This window comes from Bos taurus, chromosome 15 (genome assembly GCF_002263795.3).
Source record: "Bos taurus isolate L1 Dominette 01449 registration number 42190680 breed Hereford chromosome 15, ARS-UCD2.0, whole genome shotgun sequence".
Classification (NCBI taxonomy): domain Eukaryota; kingdom Metazoa; phylum Chordata; class Mammalia; order Artiodactyla; family Bovidae; genus Bos; species Bos taurus.
This window is the reverse complement of record NC_037342.1, coordinates 64,143,245-64,157,983: the sequence shown is the minus strand read 5'-3', so window position 1 is coordinate 64,157,983 and position 14,739 is coordinate 64,143,245. Positions and strand designations below refer to the sequence as shown.

At 45.0% G+C, this 14,739-nt stretch overlaps 1 protein-coding gene across 2 annotated transcripts in view; it reads right to left on the bottom strand.

The window, feature by feature from the left end:
- KIAA1549L (KIAA1549 like) overlaps positions 1 to 14,739 on the bottom strand; it is a 320,960-nt gene that overhangs the window by 151,915 nt on the left and 154,306 nt on the right. The gene's annotated exons all lie outside the window — the stretch shown is intronic.

The window sequence follows — 14,739 nt, the reverse complement described above, 5'->3', positions numbered from 1 at the left end:
ATGCCATACTTGCAGCATGGCAGCATGAGCAGACAGATACTTAGCATACTACAAGGTGATCTCTAAGGTTTCTTCCAGCTCCCTGTGTACCTCCATTCATTTTCAGAAGATGAAACCAGGACCAAAGGTGGTTAAGTGACTTGGCCAAGGTCTAGCCCTGGGCAAGGCTAACTAGAGGCTGGTCTTGATTCCCAATGACCGTGTTCTTTCTACCACTAAATGCATCATGTTACTTTCCTGAAGCACCAACTGCGACAAACGAGAGAAAATGAGGAGAAGCAAAGAGAGAAAGGTAAACAGTGACTGAGGGACCAAATGAAAAAGAAGAAAAGATCAGCAGGATTAATAGGGCTCCATCAGAGGACAGATACAGCTTGCAGGCTACAGATAATATGCAAATTAGCTATTCCCACACCTAGTGAGTCAAGGATGCTGACACCTTGTCCTCCGCGCCATTCACCTGAGAACCCACTTGTGTCACCTCCCCTGCTTCATCCCTGAGCCAATCCAATGCCAATGGCAATCGTGCTCAGTCATGTCTGACTCTCTGCAACCCCATCAACTGTACCCCACCTGGCTCCTCTGTCCATGGAATTTTCCAGGCAAGAATACTGGAGTGGGTTGCCATTTCCTACTCCAGGGGATCTTCTCAACCCAGGGTTGAACCTGTGTCTTCTGTGGCTCCTGCATCGGCAGGCGAATTCTTTACCACCGGCGCCACCTGGGAAGCCATCCTTGAGCATCAGTTCTTTTAACCCCATCTGAGCAGATCTCCAGTCATGTAGCCACAGATGCCTGGACCAGGAATGGATACCTGGTCAGAGCTAGGCTATGTGAACTCCGCCCCTCACCCCCACCACAACCCCCAGAATCTGAAACTGAGGCCTGGAGACACTTGGCATTCTACATTGTGTGCTTGACAATGGAAGTGAAACAGAAGCAGAAGCCATGTTTGGGACACACACATGCCAAAACAGAGACTGCTGGTTTGAAGAGAAAGAGAGAAAAATTAAACAGATGCAAGGAGCTGCAGGGACAAGAGACTATGTGACATTAAGAAGAGAAATTGGGAGATTGGGACTGACACATATACACTACACTACATAAAATAGATAACTAATAAGATAGATAACTAATAGAACTAATTATCTAGATCTATCTAGATAGATAGTTCTAGATAATTAGTTCTATCTAGTTCTAGATAACTAATTATAGATAGATCTAGATAACTAATTATCTAGATAGATAACTAATAAGAACCTACTGTGTAGCAGAGGGAACTCCACTCAATACTCTGTAATGGTCCACATGGGAAGAAAATCTATAAAAGAGTGGATATATGTATATGTACATACGATTCACTTTACTCTACACTTGAAACTAACACAACATTGTAAATCAAGTATATACCAGAGCTTCCCTGGTGGCTCAGATGGTAAAGAATCTGCCTGCAGTGCAGGAGGCCTGGGTTCGAAATCTGGGTCAAGAAAATCCCCTGGAGAAAGGAATGAAAACCCACTCAGTATTCTTGCCTGGAGAATTCCATGGACAGAGGATCCTGATGGGTTACAGTCCATGCGGTCCCAAAGAGTCAGATACAACTGAGCAACTAACACACCAACGTTATACTCCAATAACGTTAAAAAAAAATTTTTTTTAATGTTAAAAAAGAAGAGACAGTTAAAGAAATTAGCTGCTCTGGTTCCACATTTTAGGGAGACTCAGACCACAGAGACAGATTTTATTTTCTTGGGCTTCAAAATCACTGCACTTGGTGACTGCAGCCGTGAAATCAAAAGACGTTTGCTCCTTGGAAGGAAAGCTATGACAAACCTAGACAGTGTATTAAAAAGCAGAGATATCACTTTGCTGATAAACGTCCATATAGTCAAAGCTATGGTTTTTCCAGTAGTCATGTACAGATGTGAGAGTTGGACCATAAAGAAGGCTGAGAGCCAAAGAATTGATGCTTTCTCATTGTGGTATTGGAGAAGACGCTTGAGAGTCCCTTGGACAGCAAGGAGAGCAAACCAGTCAATCCTAAAGGAAATCAGCCCTGAATATTCATAGGAAGGAGACTAATGCTGAAGCTGAAGCTCCAATACTTTGGCCACCTGATGTGAAGAACCAACTCACTGGAAAAGCCCCTGATGCTGGGAAAGATTGAAGCCAAAAGGAGAATGGGGCAACAAAGGATGAGATGATTAGATAGAGTCACTAACTCAATAGACATGAATTTGAGCAAACTTCAGGAGATACTGGAGGACAGAGAAGCCTAGTGTGCTGCAGTCCATGGAGTTGCAAAAAGTTGGACACGACTTAGCGATTAAATCAGTGACCACTGTACTCCAGACCACTCTGATCTTGCGTGATTCCCAAAATGCAAGACTTTTTTGCTTCAATTAGCTCAGGTGGCTTCTGTCCCTTGCAAGCAAATATAACCTCAGCCAAGTCAATTGAACCCTGGTTGGTTTCCGTCCTCTATGAATACAATGACTGCTGTGGAGAGAAGGAGATGAGAAATAGTATCCTTTTGGAGGTCAAATGTCCTCAGAAAATCCGACCTAATATGGTAACCATTGGAATAACACACTGCCTTTTCTCCACCAAGCAAGGCATTAAGGCAATAAATGAAATTAAACAAGATATCAGCTGCTTTAAACCTATTTTAATGGTTAACTTTTCAAATGAAGGTGAAACCAATATATGTTATTTATTTATTACCAGGCATTTCTGCACAACAACCCTAGAGTTCTCAGGCTGCAAAATCCTGAAAATATGGCACCCATTTGCTAGTCACAAGTTACTAAAAATCCCAGATGGTAAAATGTTTAAAATTGACTGCGGGAAAAAGCAGTGTCTGTCTCCTAAGCAAGATTCTAGAGCTGTAAAATTGGCTGGTGGTGTATGAAGAGTTCATAAAACTGTGATTAAATAAAGCACCAGCAAGCTCTCAGGCAAAGACTGCTCTGAAGCCTCCTTGTAGGAAAGAAAAGTGCTATAAAGTAGAGAGAGAGAAACCCTTTTTAAAAAACAATTCACTTTTGTGAGGATTGGGCTTTCATTGAAGTCCTCCAAATCTGGAACAGAAAATGAGATCATGGAAGGAAAACCCAGTTGAGCTGTCCCCACAGCCGGCATCCCGTAGTGTAGACCTGTAGAAGTCATGCAGTTTGCCAAGTGTTGATCAGTCCATGGTTCCCATCACACATTCTGGGAAACAAATGCCCCAGACTGAAATGTTTATTATCTCTGAATTTTTTAGTGATTTTGCATAAACTACTACTCTAGTTTTGCTGAGTTTATTCTTCCTCTAGTTGACTCTTTCCTCTGCAGGCATGCTAAGTCTCTTCAGTCGTGTCTGACTCTGTGCAACCCTATGGGCAGCAGCCCACCAGGTTCCTCTGTCCACGGGATTCTCTAGGCAAAAATACTGGAGTGGGTTGCCATTTCCTTCTCCACTAGTTGACTCCAAAACCATGTGAAATATTTAACCTCTAAAGAAATAAACCTCTGGTGCTTTCACTGGTTATCAACCCTGAAGTCATGCAGATGCCAGAAGAGAGGTACCTGGGACAGTGAGGAGCAGCGGTGCAGCTCACACAGCAACACAAGCCAACCTTTTCAAGACAGCAACCTTTGCAACTGGTGCAGAGAGAGCTGTACTTGCATCTGCCTTCCATTTACTTCCTTGGGCCTTGGACCTGTCCAGACACCCTAGATGGGGGTATGACTAAAATAATGTGGAATGGTCAGGGTGGTCTTGATTTTCATTTTCAGATAGTAGAGTGTTTCAGACAAGGTAAATGATCAATAAACAGTCATTATTCTGTCCAGCTGCAGAAGACACAATTTGGAGCATCTGTCCAGCACATAGCCCCTCCTCTAGCAAATGCCCCCTCCAGAAAACAAAATTGGCTCACGATCATCCCCTATTGCCGACTGGGCCAAAAGTGGACACCTGCCCCCAGGGCGAGCCAATCACTCCTGACCTTGCAGCAAACCAAGTTGTCCCTGGGGCCACAGAGAGCCTTAGTCAGGTGTGTAAGAGGGCACTGACTCCACGCTGCCCTTTCAGGCTGGCTATTTGTACCAGGGACCCAGGGAAAGTTTTCAGATTATCATAAAGGAGAGTACCAGAGAGAATCAGAAATGAGAGAACTGGGGTGGAGAGGAGGGGCAGCAAGGAGGGAGAGACGTAGAGACAGACAATAGACACAGAGACGGCCAGCCCTGGATCTGCTGGTTCCTCTCTCACCAGGCCCAGCTGTACTCCCTCTCCTGCGGTTCTCTGACGTCCCCCTGCAGCCTTCCAATAGAATCCACATCTCTGGTTCAGCTAGTATGAGTGTTGCCAGCAACCCCATCCATCCAAACCTTCCAAAGCATCCATCCAAACTCCAACCATCCAAACCTTCTGTACATCAGCAAACCACCTCCATCCCAACTCCCGTGAGGAAAACTGTTGATCCCTCCATTACAAGACTGCACGTCACCAGAGGATTTTCTGTTGAATTGGAAGACACTGGATTTTTTCATGTTACCCCATTTTTCAGTCTATTGGTAAACTGTTCAGTACTGTCCCAAACACCATATAACACCTGAAATTCGCTTTCCCTTAAAGACACTTGATGAATGGGACTATAAATCGAGAGGAAAACTTCCCCTGCAGACACTTCTGGCCACCGTGTAGGAAGGCCTGGGAGAAAGCACCGCTGACCGTCTCTGTTTCCGTGTCCTGAGGTCAGTTGCACCACATCATCAAGAGCACAGTGGGGGAGGGGCCTGGAGCCCAAGCAACAATGAGAAAGGTGACCCGAGCTCAGGTTCTCAACCCCGTGCAGTTCTCTTCTTAGTTTTATCTTCTCTCTTTGGTCTCGGTGGATAGGAACAGGAGCCTTGGAATCTGACAGACCTAGATAAAAACCTCAGCACTACACTTACTGGCTGTGTGACTTTGGACAAGTAGTTTACCTCTCTCTGCCTCAATTGTCTCACCTGTGAACCACCTTTGTCAAATAGTTGTATGAGGACTGAAGGAGACAAGACATTAAAAGTTTAGAATAAGGACTTCCCTGGTGGTTCAGTGGCTAAGATTCCATGCTCCCAATGCAGGGGGGTCTGGGTTCAATCCCTGGTCAGGGAATAGATCCCACATGCCCCAACTAGGAGTTTGAATGTTGCAATGAAAGATCCTGCATGCTGCAGCAAAGACCAAGGATCCCCTGTGCTGCAACTGAGAGCTGGCACAGCCACATAAATATATATATTTTTTAAAGTTAAAAAAAAGGAGTTTAGAATGTGCCTAAGCACATAGTAAACATCGACAATATTTTGTTATCCTTTGTAAACAGGTGTGACCATGTGACTTAAGTTATCACCAATGGAATGCAAACAAAAGTAATATTCTATTTCTTACCAAAAAATGCTTCCCCTCCATTCTTTCACACCCACCCTTTGGACTGGAACATAAGGTATGTAACTGGTAAGCCAGCCTGTATGAACAAGGGGCACACCTTAGGATATGGCTAAGGAGCAAGAGAAAAACACCTGAATCCCTGGATGGCTTCATGAAGTAGAATTACCTGCTTGCCTTACACCTCCTTCCCTTGATATTGTTATAACACAGAAATAAACTAGCTTTCCTGAAAAAATGTAGCTATTATTTATTAAGCATTACCACCACTGTGACATTAAATGTTTTAAGAAAATGATGACCAAATAAAAAATGTAATTATATGTATAAAAAAATAAGTTCACTGTACCATCACTATTTTCTATGTCCATTAAATTGTCACTCTGAGAAAGATCTCAGGATATCAATGCTTGTTACCTCGTCTATTTCTGAAACTGTAAATCTGATGATCTTTTCATGAAGATTTCTCCCAATAATATAATCAACAAAACAATCTAGCCACTGGAATTTTACCTGGTCATCGGTAGTGTTATTAACAAAATCAGAACATTTTGAGACAGTCATGAAATGGAGCAGGGCCCTATGGTCCTTGCCCCCCCACCCCCATCCCCCGCCACTGTGTCCTCTGCCTGCCTTTGGTCTGTAGAAAACTTTAGTCAAAAGAATAAGTTTAATTAGAGAAGTAAGAAATGCAAAAACAAAAGAAAACAATCAAAGGAGACTAAAGAATAATAATGTAGTCATTAAGCATAGCCAAGGACTTTCAGTTCTTTCTCAGGGGCTATAGACAATATTCTGAGCCATATCCTGTGAGCTGTCTTATAGATACTAAAACACCAGGGGGAAAAGTCAACTGCATGATGACCAGTCTGTATCCAGGACATGAGCTGCCACAATTCTGAGAATTGGCCTCAGAGAAAGGGGAACAAATAGACCTTGAAACTGAAGAGTAACTGTACCTAAAACAATCAAGAGGACCAATGTGAGGATGACTGTCAGACCAACGATGACCAATGTGAAGACGGCTGTCAGACCAATGATGACCAACTGGAAGACGACTGTCAGACCAGTGATGACCAATTGGAAGATAACTGTCAGAGCTGGCAGTGCTGTTTCTGCATATAGTTCCCCCCACTTCTGTGTATAAAAGCTCTTGCCCCATTGGTTGCCAGAGTCGGGGGAAAGGGGGAGTCAGCCTTTGGACAGATGTTTGCCCTCCCCTATCCCCAGGTACTGGCATCTGAAATAAAGCAAACTTCCCTTCCCAACAACCCGGCCTGATTATTGGCTCTTGAGTGGTGAGCAGCTGGACCCCACACACCCTTTCAGAAACAGTCGTACATTTCCAGCAGTCCATTATCAAGATGATCCGAGAGAAATGGCTAGCAAGCTTATGAAAAATACCTTGGGCAAATTTCTTCCTTAGAAGACACTCTCTAGATAAATTTATTGCATACATATTCACCACATGCCAGGTTGGGCTAAGCTTTTTAGATGCATTAATCCATTTAATCCTCACAGCAATGCTAAAGTAGATACTCTTAGTACTCCCATCTTAAGATGGGAAGGTTGAAGCTCAGAGAGCTGAAATTATTGGATTCCCTGGTGGTTCAGATGGTAAAGAGTCTGCCTGCAACATGGGAGACCCAGGTTCAATTCCTGGGTTGGGAAGATGCCCTGGAGAAGGAAATGGCAACCCACTCCAGTATTCTTGCCTGGAAAATCTCATGGATGGAGGAGCCTGGCAGGCTACACACAGTCCACGAGGTCACAAAGAGCTGGACACAAGTGAACGACTTCACTTTCACTTTTCACAGAGTGTAAAAAGGCATTTGACCTTATGCAGTCAGACTCCTGAGCCTATATCTTTGACATATGTCAGCCAAGAAAGGAGATTCTGCACTTGGGCTCTAAGGAACATGCCAACAGTGGCATGTATTTGGAACTTAGACTTTACAGCCATCCATCCTGGGTGTTGGAGAAGGTGATGGCACCCCACTCCAGTACTCTGGCCTGGAAAATCCCATGGATGGAGGAGCCTGGTGGGATGCAGTCCATGGGGTTGCTAAGAGTCGGGACACGACTGAGTGACGTCACTTTCACTTTTCACTTTCATGCATTGGAGAAGGAAATGGCAACCCACTCCAGTGTTCTTGCCTGGAGAATCCCAGGGACGGGGGAGCCTGGTGGGCTGCAGTCTATGGGGTCGCACAGAGTCGGACACGACTGAAGCGACTTAGCAGCAGCATCCTGGGTGTCACGGCTTTGTGTTTTGTGGGATGGATGGCCAGATAGCTCATGACTATGCCCACATCACCACATCCTCTCCAGCATCACCAAACCTTAGACCTCATGGCTGGCTGCCCCAGTTTTATGAGCCCTGATATTTCTTACAAGCACCTCAAAACCTAAGTCCAATATCAGTGTCCCTAAAATCTGCCTTTAAAGACAAACAGTGCTGGGATATTCTAGACACAAGCTGCTCTTTGCTGTCCTAGCAAGCCCCGTCAATGTGCACTAATGAAAGCTCCTTCTGCCGTTTCTTGGCCCAACAGCCAGCACCAATTTGCTGTATGCACTAAGTTTCCAAAGCCTTCCCCTGAAGTCTGCTCTCATTTGATGCTACAGATAGAATCCTGCCCTCTGTAAACATGGTACCAGCACGGCAATTTCTGAAGCAGAGAAGTAGGTCCTCAAAGATTCTAGGAGGAGGAGAACACAGAACTTCCTGGCAGGGGAGTCATTTCTGCTCGCCCCCAGTTTCTGAGCATGATCACAGCCACATTACTGAGGGCAGCCCGGGATGGCAGAGGTGGCTGCATTCATTCCAAACACAAATCACACCATGTCGTGGCTATAAATTCCAGCAGCAGCAGGTGTGCGCTTCAGAGGAATAGCTTCTGCAATTAAAAAAGTGACATTTTAATGGATTATGCAGATCAGCTAAGGCTCTAAATCATATACCTCCTGCCTTAAATGGGACCGAAAGCACAGGCCGAGCAAGAGGAGATGGCATAAACACTATGAAAATTTTATCACTCCTTATGACCTTTCTATACTTTGCTGTGAAAATGAATATTAACCTTCACTTGCATAGAAGCCCCCTTTCTGCCACCTAACAGAGGCAATAGTTCCTCTTTGTAGTAACAAGTGAGTTCACTTGACTGTGCACTTCTTGAACAACACAAATGTTATCTGATATGATCCCATCACCACTGGTGAATAAAATACGCAGTCTTTTTTTTTTTTTCATTTATTTATTTTGGTAATGGAGTGAGAAACAGGAATAAAGAGGGAGCAGGTGCAAGTTTCCTTGCTGGAGATAAAACACACAAAGAAAAACTAAAGTGAGCCTAGAACAGGGTTTTGGTATTTCCTGTTTGCAAATCATGCAAGGTAGGTTTGGCCTTTCCTTTCAAAGCTAAGAAGATAAAGGGGGTGTCTATAAAGACTGAAGGGAAGACATGCGTGCCGTCAAATCATTACAAGAACAATACAATGTGGGTGGAAAACCTGGAAGAGTGATGGAAACTGAGCAGGTAAGGATCCTGCAGTGGGGTGTCAAGGTCACAGGGAAGGTGGCAAAAGCCACTGCTCTCATTTCAGAAAACAAATCACTCCCTCAAGTCACTTAGGAGGTGAACTCCCCAAAGAGACGACAGAATGGAAAAGTTGAAAGGAAGCCATGTGTCCCAATCCTCTCAGTTATATAGAAAGAAACTGAGGCTGAGGCCAGAGGTGAAATGACTTATCTAAGACTTCCCAGGTGGCACTAGTGGTAAAGAACCTGCCTGCCACGCAGGAGACACAAGAGATGCGAGTTCGATCCCTGGGTTGGGAAGGTCCCCTGGAGTAGTAAATGGCAACCTGCTCCAGTATTCTGCCCTGAAAAACCCATGGACAGAAGAGCATGGTGGGCTACAGTCCGTGGGGCCTCAAAGAGTCAGATATGACTGAGAACAGGGACTGGTAGGACCACACAGTGTTAGGGACTGTGCCCCCGGCTCCATTTGAATTTTGAAGCCCTAACCCTCAGCATGACTGTACTTGGAGAAAAGGTCTTTATAGAGGTAACTGAGGCTGAATGAGAGCAGAAGGATGTGCTCGTAATCCAATAGAACCAGTGTCCCTATGAGAAGAGAGAGCCATCAGGTAGAAGCAGAGAAAAGGTCATGTGAGGACTCTCAGCAGGAGAGCAGCCATGAGAAGCCAAGGAGACAAGCCTCGGGAGAAACCAAACCTGCCAGCACCTCGATATTAGACTTCCAGCCTCCAGAGCTGTGGGAAAATTATTATCTGTTGTTTGAGCCACCCAGTTCATGGTACATTTTGATAGCAGCCTGAGCCAACAATCAATGCAAAGAAATAGAGGAAAACAATAGAATGGGAAAGACTAAAGATCTCTTGGGAGAAGGCAATGGCACCCCACTCCTGTACTGTTGCCCGGAAAATCCCATGGATGGAGGAGCCTGGTAGGCTGCAGTCCATGGGGTCGCTAAGAGTCAGACACGACTGAGTGACTTCACTTTCACTTTCCACTTTCATGCACTGGAGAAGGAAATGTCAACCCACTCCAGTGTTCTTGCCTGGAGAATCCCATGGATGGAGAAGCCTGGTAGGCTGCAGTCCATGGGGTTGCACAGAGTCGGACACAACTGAAGCGACTTGGCAGCAGCAGGCAGAAATCTCTTCAAGAAAATTAGAGATACCAAGGGAACTTTTCATGCAAAATGGGCTCAATAAAGGACAGAAATGGTAGGGACCTAAAAGAAGCACAAGATATTAAGAATAGGTGGCAAAAACACACAGAAGAACTGTACAAAAAAGATCTTCACAATCCAGATAATCATGAAGGTGTGATCACTCACATTCACCTAGAGCCGAACATCCTGGAATGTGAAGTCATGTGGGCCTTAGGAAGCATCACTACAAACAAAGCTAGTGGAGGCAATGGAATTCCAGTTGAGCTATTTCAAATTCTAAAAGATGATGTTGTGAAAGTGCTGCACTCAATATTCCAGCAAATTTGGAAAACTCAGCAGTGGCCACAGGACTGGAAAAGGTAAGTTTTCATTCCAATCCCAAGGAAAGGTAATGCCAAAGAATGCTCAAACTACTGCACAATTGCACTCATCTCACACGCTAGTATGGAGAAGGCACTGGCATCCCACTCCAGTACTCTTGCCTGGAGAATCCCATGGACAGAGGAGCTTGGTGGGCTGCAGTCCACGGAGTCGTGAAGAGTCGGACACGACTGAGTGATTTCCCTTTTACTATTCACTTTCATGCATTGGAGAAGGAAGTGGCAACCCACTCCAGTGTTCTTGCCTGGAGAATCCCAGGGATGGCGGATCCTGGTGGGTTGCTGTCTATGGGGTCACACAGAGTCGGACACAACTGAAGTGACTTAGCAGCAGCAGCAGCACACACTAGTAAAGTAATGCTCAAAATTCTTCAAGTCGGGCTTCAGCAATATGTGAACCATGAACTTCCAGATGTTCAAGCTGGTTTTAGAAAAGGCAGAGGAACCAGAGATCAAATTGCCAACATCTGCTGGATCACGGAAAAAGCAAGAGAGTTCCAGAAAAACATCTATTTCTGCTTTATTGACTATGCCAAAGCCTTTGACTGTGTGGATCACAATAAACTGTGGAAAATTCTTCAAGAGATGGGACTACCAGACCACCTGATCTGCCTCTTGAGAAACCTATATGCAGGTCAGGAAGCAACAGTTAGAACTGGACATGGAAAAACAGACTGGTTCCAAATAGGAAAAGGAGTACGTCAAGGCTTAATATTGTCACCCTGCGTATTTAACTCATATGCAGAGTACATCATGAGAAATGTTGGGCTGGAGGAAGCACAAGCTGAAATCAAGATTGCTGGGAGAAATATCAATCACCTCAGATATGCAGATGACACCGCCCTTATGGCAGAAAGTGAAGAAGAACTAAAGGGCTATACAGTATTGTACCATAATAGGTTTATGATATTTTTCACACAAATAATACATAAAAACAAACATAAAAAATAAAGAGAACATTTTTAATCTTACAGTACAGTACCCTGAAAAGTACAGCAGTACAGAACAACAGCTGGCATACAGGGACTGGCATCAAGTGAACAGGCAAGAAGAATTAGTGACTGCAGGAGGGAGACGAGGTGGGAGGGTAGAAGGATGAGCTGAAGGTAGAGCTGAGGGACCATCAGCAATAGGAGATGGAGGGCAAGCTGCAATTTCACTCACGCCTGACCGTGATGGAATGCACGTCTGCATCTTTGAAAGTTCGAGACTTGAAGGTTCATATGTCGTATTTTGGTATTTTGGTCATCTGATGCAAACAGCTGACTCAGAAGGTAAAGACTCTGTCTACAATGTGAAAGACCTGGGTTCGATTCCTGGGTTGGGAAGATTCCCTGGAGAAGGAAATGGCAACCCACTCCAGTTCTCTTGCCTTGAAAATCCCGTGGATGGAGGAGCTTGGTGCAGGCTACTGTCCATGGGGTTGCAAAGAGTCAGGCATGACTGAGTGACTTCACTTTCTGATGCTGGGAAAGATTGAGGGCAGAAGGAAAAGAGGCCATCAGAGGGTGAGATGGCTGGATGGCATCACCAATGCAATGGACATGAACTTGGGCAAACTTCAGGAGATGGTGAGGGACAGGGAGGCCTGGTGTGCTGCAGTCTATGAGGTCACAAAGTGTCAGACACAACTGGGTGACTGAAGAACAACAACATGTAGGGGACTTGCTGTACCTGGGGTCCTCACTCAAGAAGCCACCAGGCCTCGACAGTAAAGTTTCAGGAGCACGCTGTCGGTAGCAGGTAACGTGAACTGCTCCGCTCAATACCCAGTCCAAGCTCTTTGTAGCATGCAGAGGCTGGAAAACCCAAAACTACATTTCTCATGTCCTTGCACTTGGGGTTTTGTGTGTGAATTACTTTCCATCAAGTAGACGCATCGCACAAGAATTCAATCTGGAGCGAAGTCATATGCAGAGAAAGGCAAGGTGTACCACATCTGCGCTGTTACTGGAGGTTGTGTCTACAGCAGTGAGATTCTTGAAACAGCAGCTACGATAGCAGCTTCCTGATTGTGAAGAGCCCAGTTCTTCAAGATAGTTTTGGACTTTAATTCTGAATGTTCAGAAACTCACTAATAGCTGAGTAGTTAACCTGTCCAAGGTATTTTACCTGTACTCTATGATTCAATCAAAAATACCTTGTAAAGTATGAGTATCTCCATTTCACACATAATGACATAGTCACACAGTGGTAAACTCCTGCCAGGGGTCAGGCTGAGAGCTGAAAACTGTCTACACCCACAGTTCACTGTTTACACTAGTGGGATTATTCTGGCGTCACTGACAGGACTTCACTATTCTACTGTCTTCATCAACCTGACTTTGCTCTTTGGGGAAACTCTTGGCCAGGAAGATAAAAGATGCAAATAACTTCATTATTCATTCTAGAGACTTTCCCAAAATCTAATTAAAACTGCCTGATTTTTCAATTATAGTATCAAATGACTACTGATACTCTGACTCTTAGAAACTCTTGCCTCGCTGGATCCATTAATTTTAAACTAGTATATCTTGATCCTCACCCAGTCTTAAGACCTCCTCAAAACCTTATAACTGTCCCAACTTCTTGTTCTAAAACACTTAAACTCCATCATGGCAGTGTTCGCCTGTCTGAAGCAAGCAATGAACTCAGTCTTATTTAAGCTGCAGGTAACTTGGTGGTCTTTTAAGCAGCCATCATTTAAGAGGACCCAAATCTCCCGCATTCTTTCCACTGTGCCTTGCTGTTTCCCACTTTAGGTACTGTCATACCAGAAATTAGGTATTTTCCCTAAAAATCAAGCTGCTCAGGAGTTTGGCAAAGCAAATGGAGCAGAGCTGGACGCCATTCATCCCAAGGACCACAACCCTTCAGAGGTTCCTCCCAAGCACCACGCCCTCCATGCATCTGGGTTAGGGGGAGGTGGGGCTCCTGCAACAAACTGGAGTTTGGCTATTGGTAGATCTGTGAAAGTAGAACTCCAATGTCAAGTGAAGCCTAATTTCAGAAACACTTCAAATACTTTGAGGTTCCTCCCATGGACCAAAATCTGGGTGTTTTCATAGTTTGGATGGAGCATAAGTGGTGATGAAGCAACCCACCAGCTTGAAAAAATAGCAAATGGTTATTCACGCCTGTGCCTTGCAGCCCCATGAAGTGTTTTGAGTCAGATCTAAATGAACTAAGGCTGCATCTCAAGGAGGGTAAAGTGAGGGGACAATGCTCATAAATGCTACTCTAGCCTTTGCTTTGTGTTAACAGCTCACAGCGGGGTTACCCAGGTGGTGCTGGGTGGTAAAGAACTCGCCTGACAAGGCAGGAGAGGCAAGAGATGTAAGTTCGATCCCTGGGTCTGTAAGAGGTGGGCGTGGCAATCCGCTCCAGTATTCTGGCCCCTAGAGTTCCATGGATAGAGGAGCCTGGCGGGCTACAGTCCACAGGGTTGCAAAGACTCGGACAGGACTGAAGCAACTTAGCACACACGCATGCAATAGCTCACAGAGCACTTATATGTGCAGCACGCTCATGGGACAGCACATCACTCAGCTTGTCCTCATTTTACAAATAGGCAAAGTGTGCACCCTCTCCATGTTAAATGGCCAGCTAATAAATGGCAGGGCCAGGAACCATCCCAGTTTCCCAACTTCAGATACAGAGCTCTTTCCAGGGCTCATCTACCATTGGGTGGGGGAGAAGAATGAGTAACCATTACTAGAGTTAGACTTCCTGCATTCAAACCCTGGTGCTGCCATTTTTAAGGTGATAACCATGAGTCAATTTCTTAACTCTCTCTGCCTCAATTTCCTCACCCATAATATGGGAATAACAGAACTCACAGGGTTGTCATGTTGCTAAATTAATATGTCATATGTCTTACACAGTTTACCCTGAATAATGCATAGGACATGGTAGGAACTTTGTAAATAGAAGCTATTGGAGAAGACTCTTGAGAGTCCCTTGGACTGCAAAGAGATCCAACCAGTCCATCCTGAAGGAGATCAGCCCTGGGATTTCTTTGGAAGGAATGATGCTAAAGCTGAAACTCCAGTACTTTGGCCACCTCATGCGAAGAGTTGACTCATTGGAAAAGACTCTGATGCTGGGAGGGATTGGGGGCAGGAGGAGAAGGGGACGACAGAGGATGAGATGGCTGGATGGCATCACTGACTCGATGGACGTGAGTCTCAGTGAACTCCAGGAGTTGGTGATGGACAGGGAGGCCTGGTGTGCTGCGATTCACGGGGTCGCAAAGAGTCTG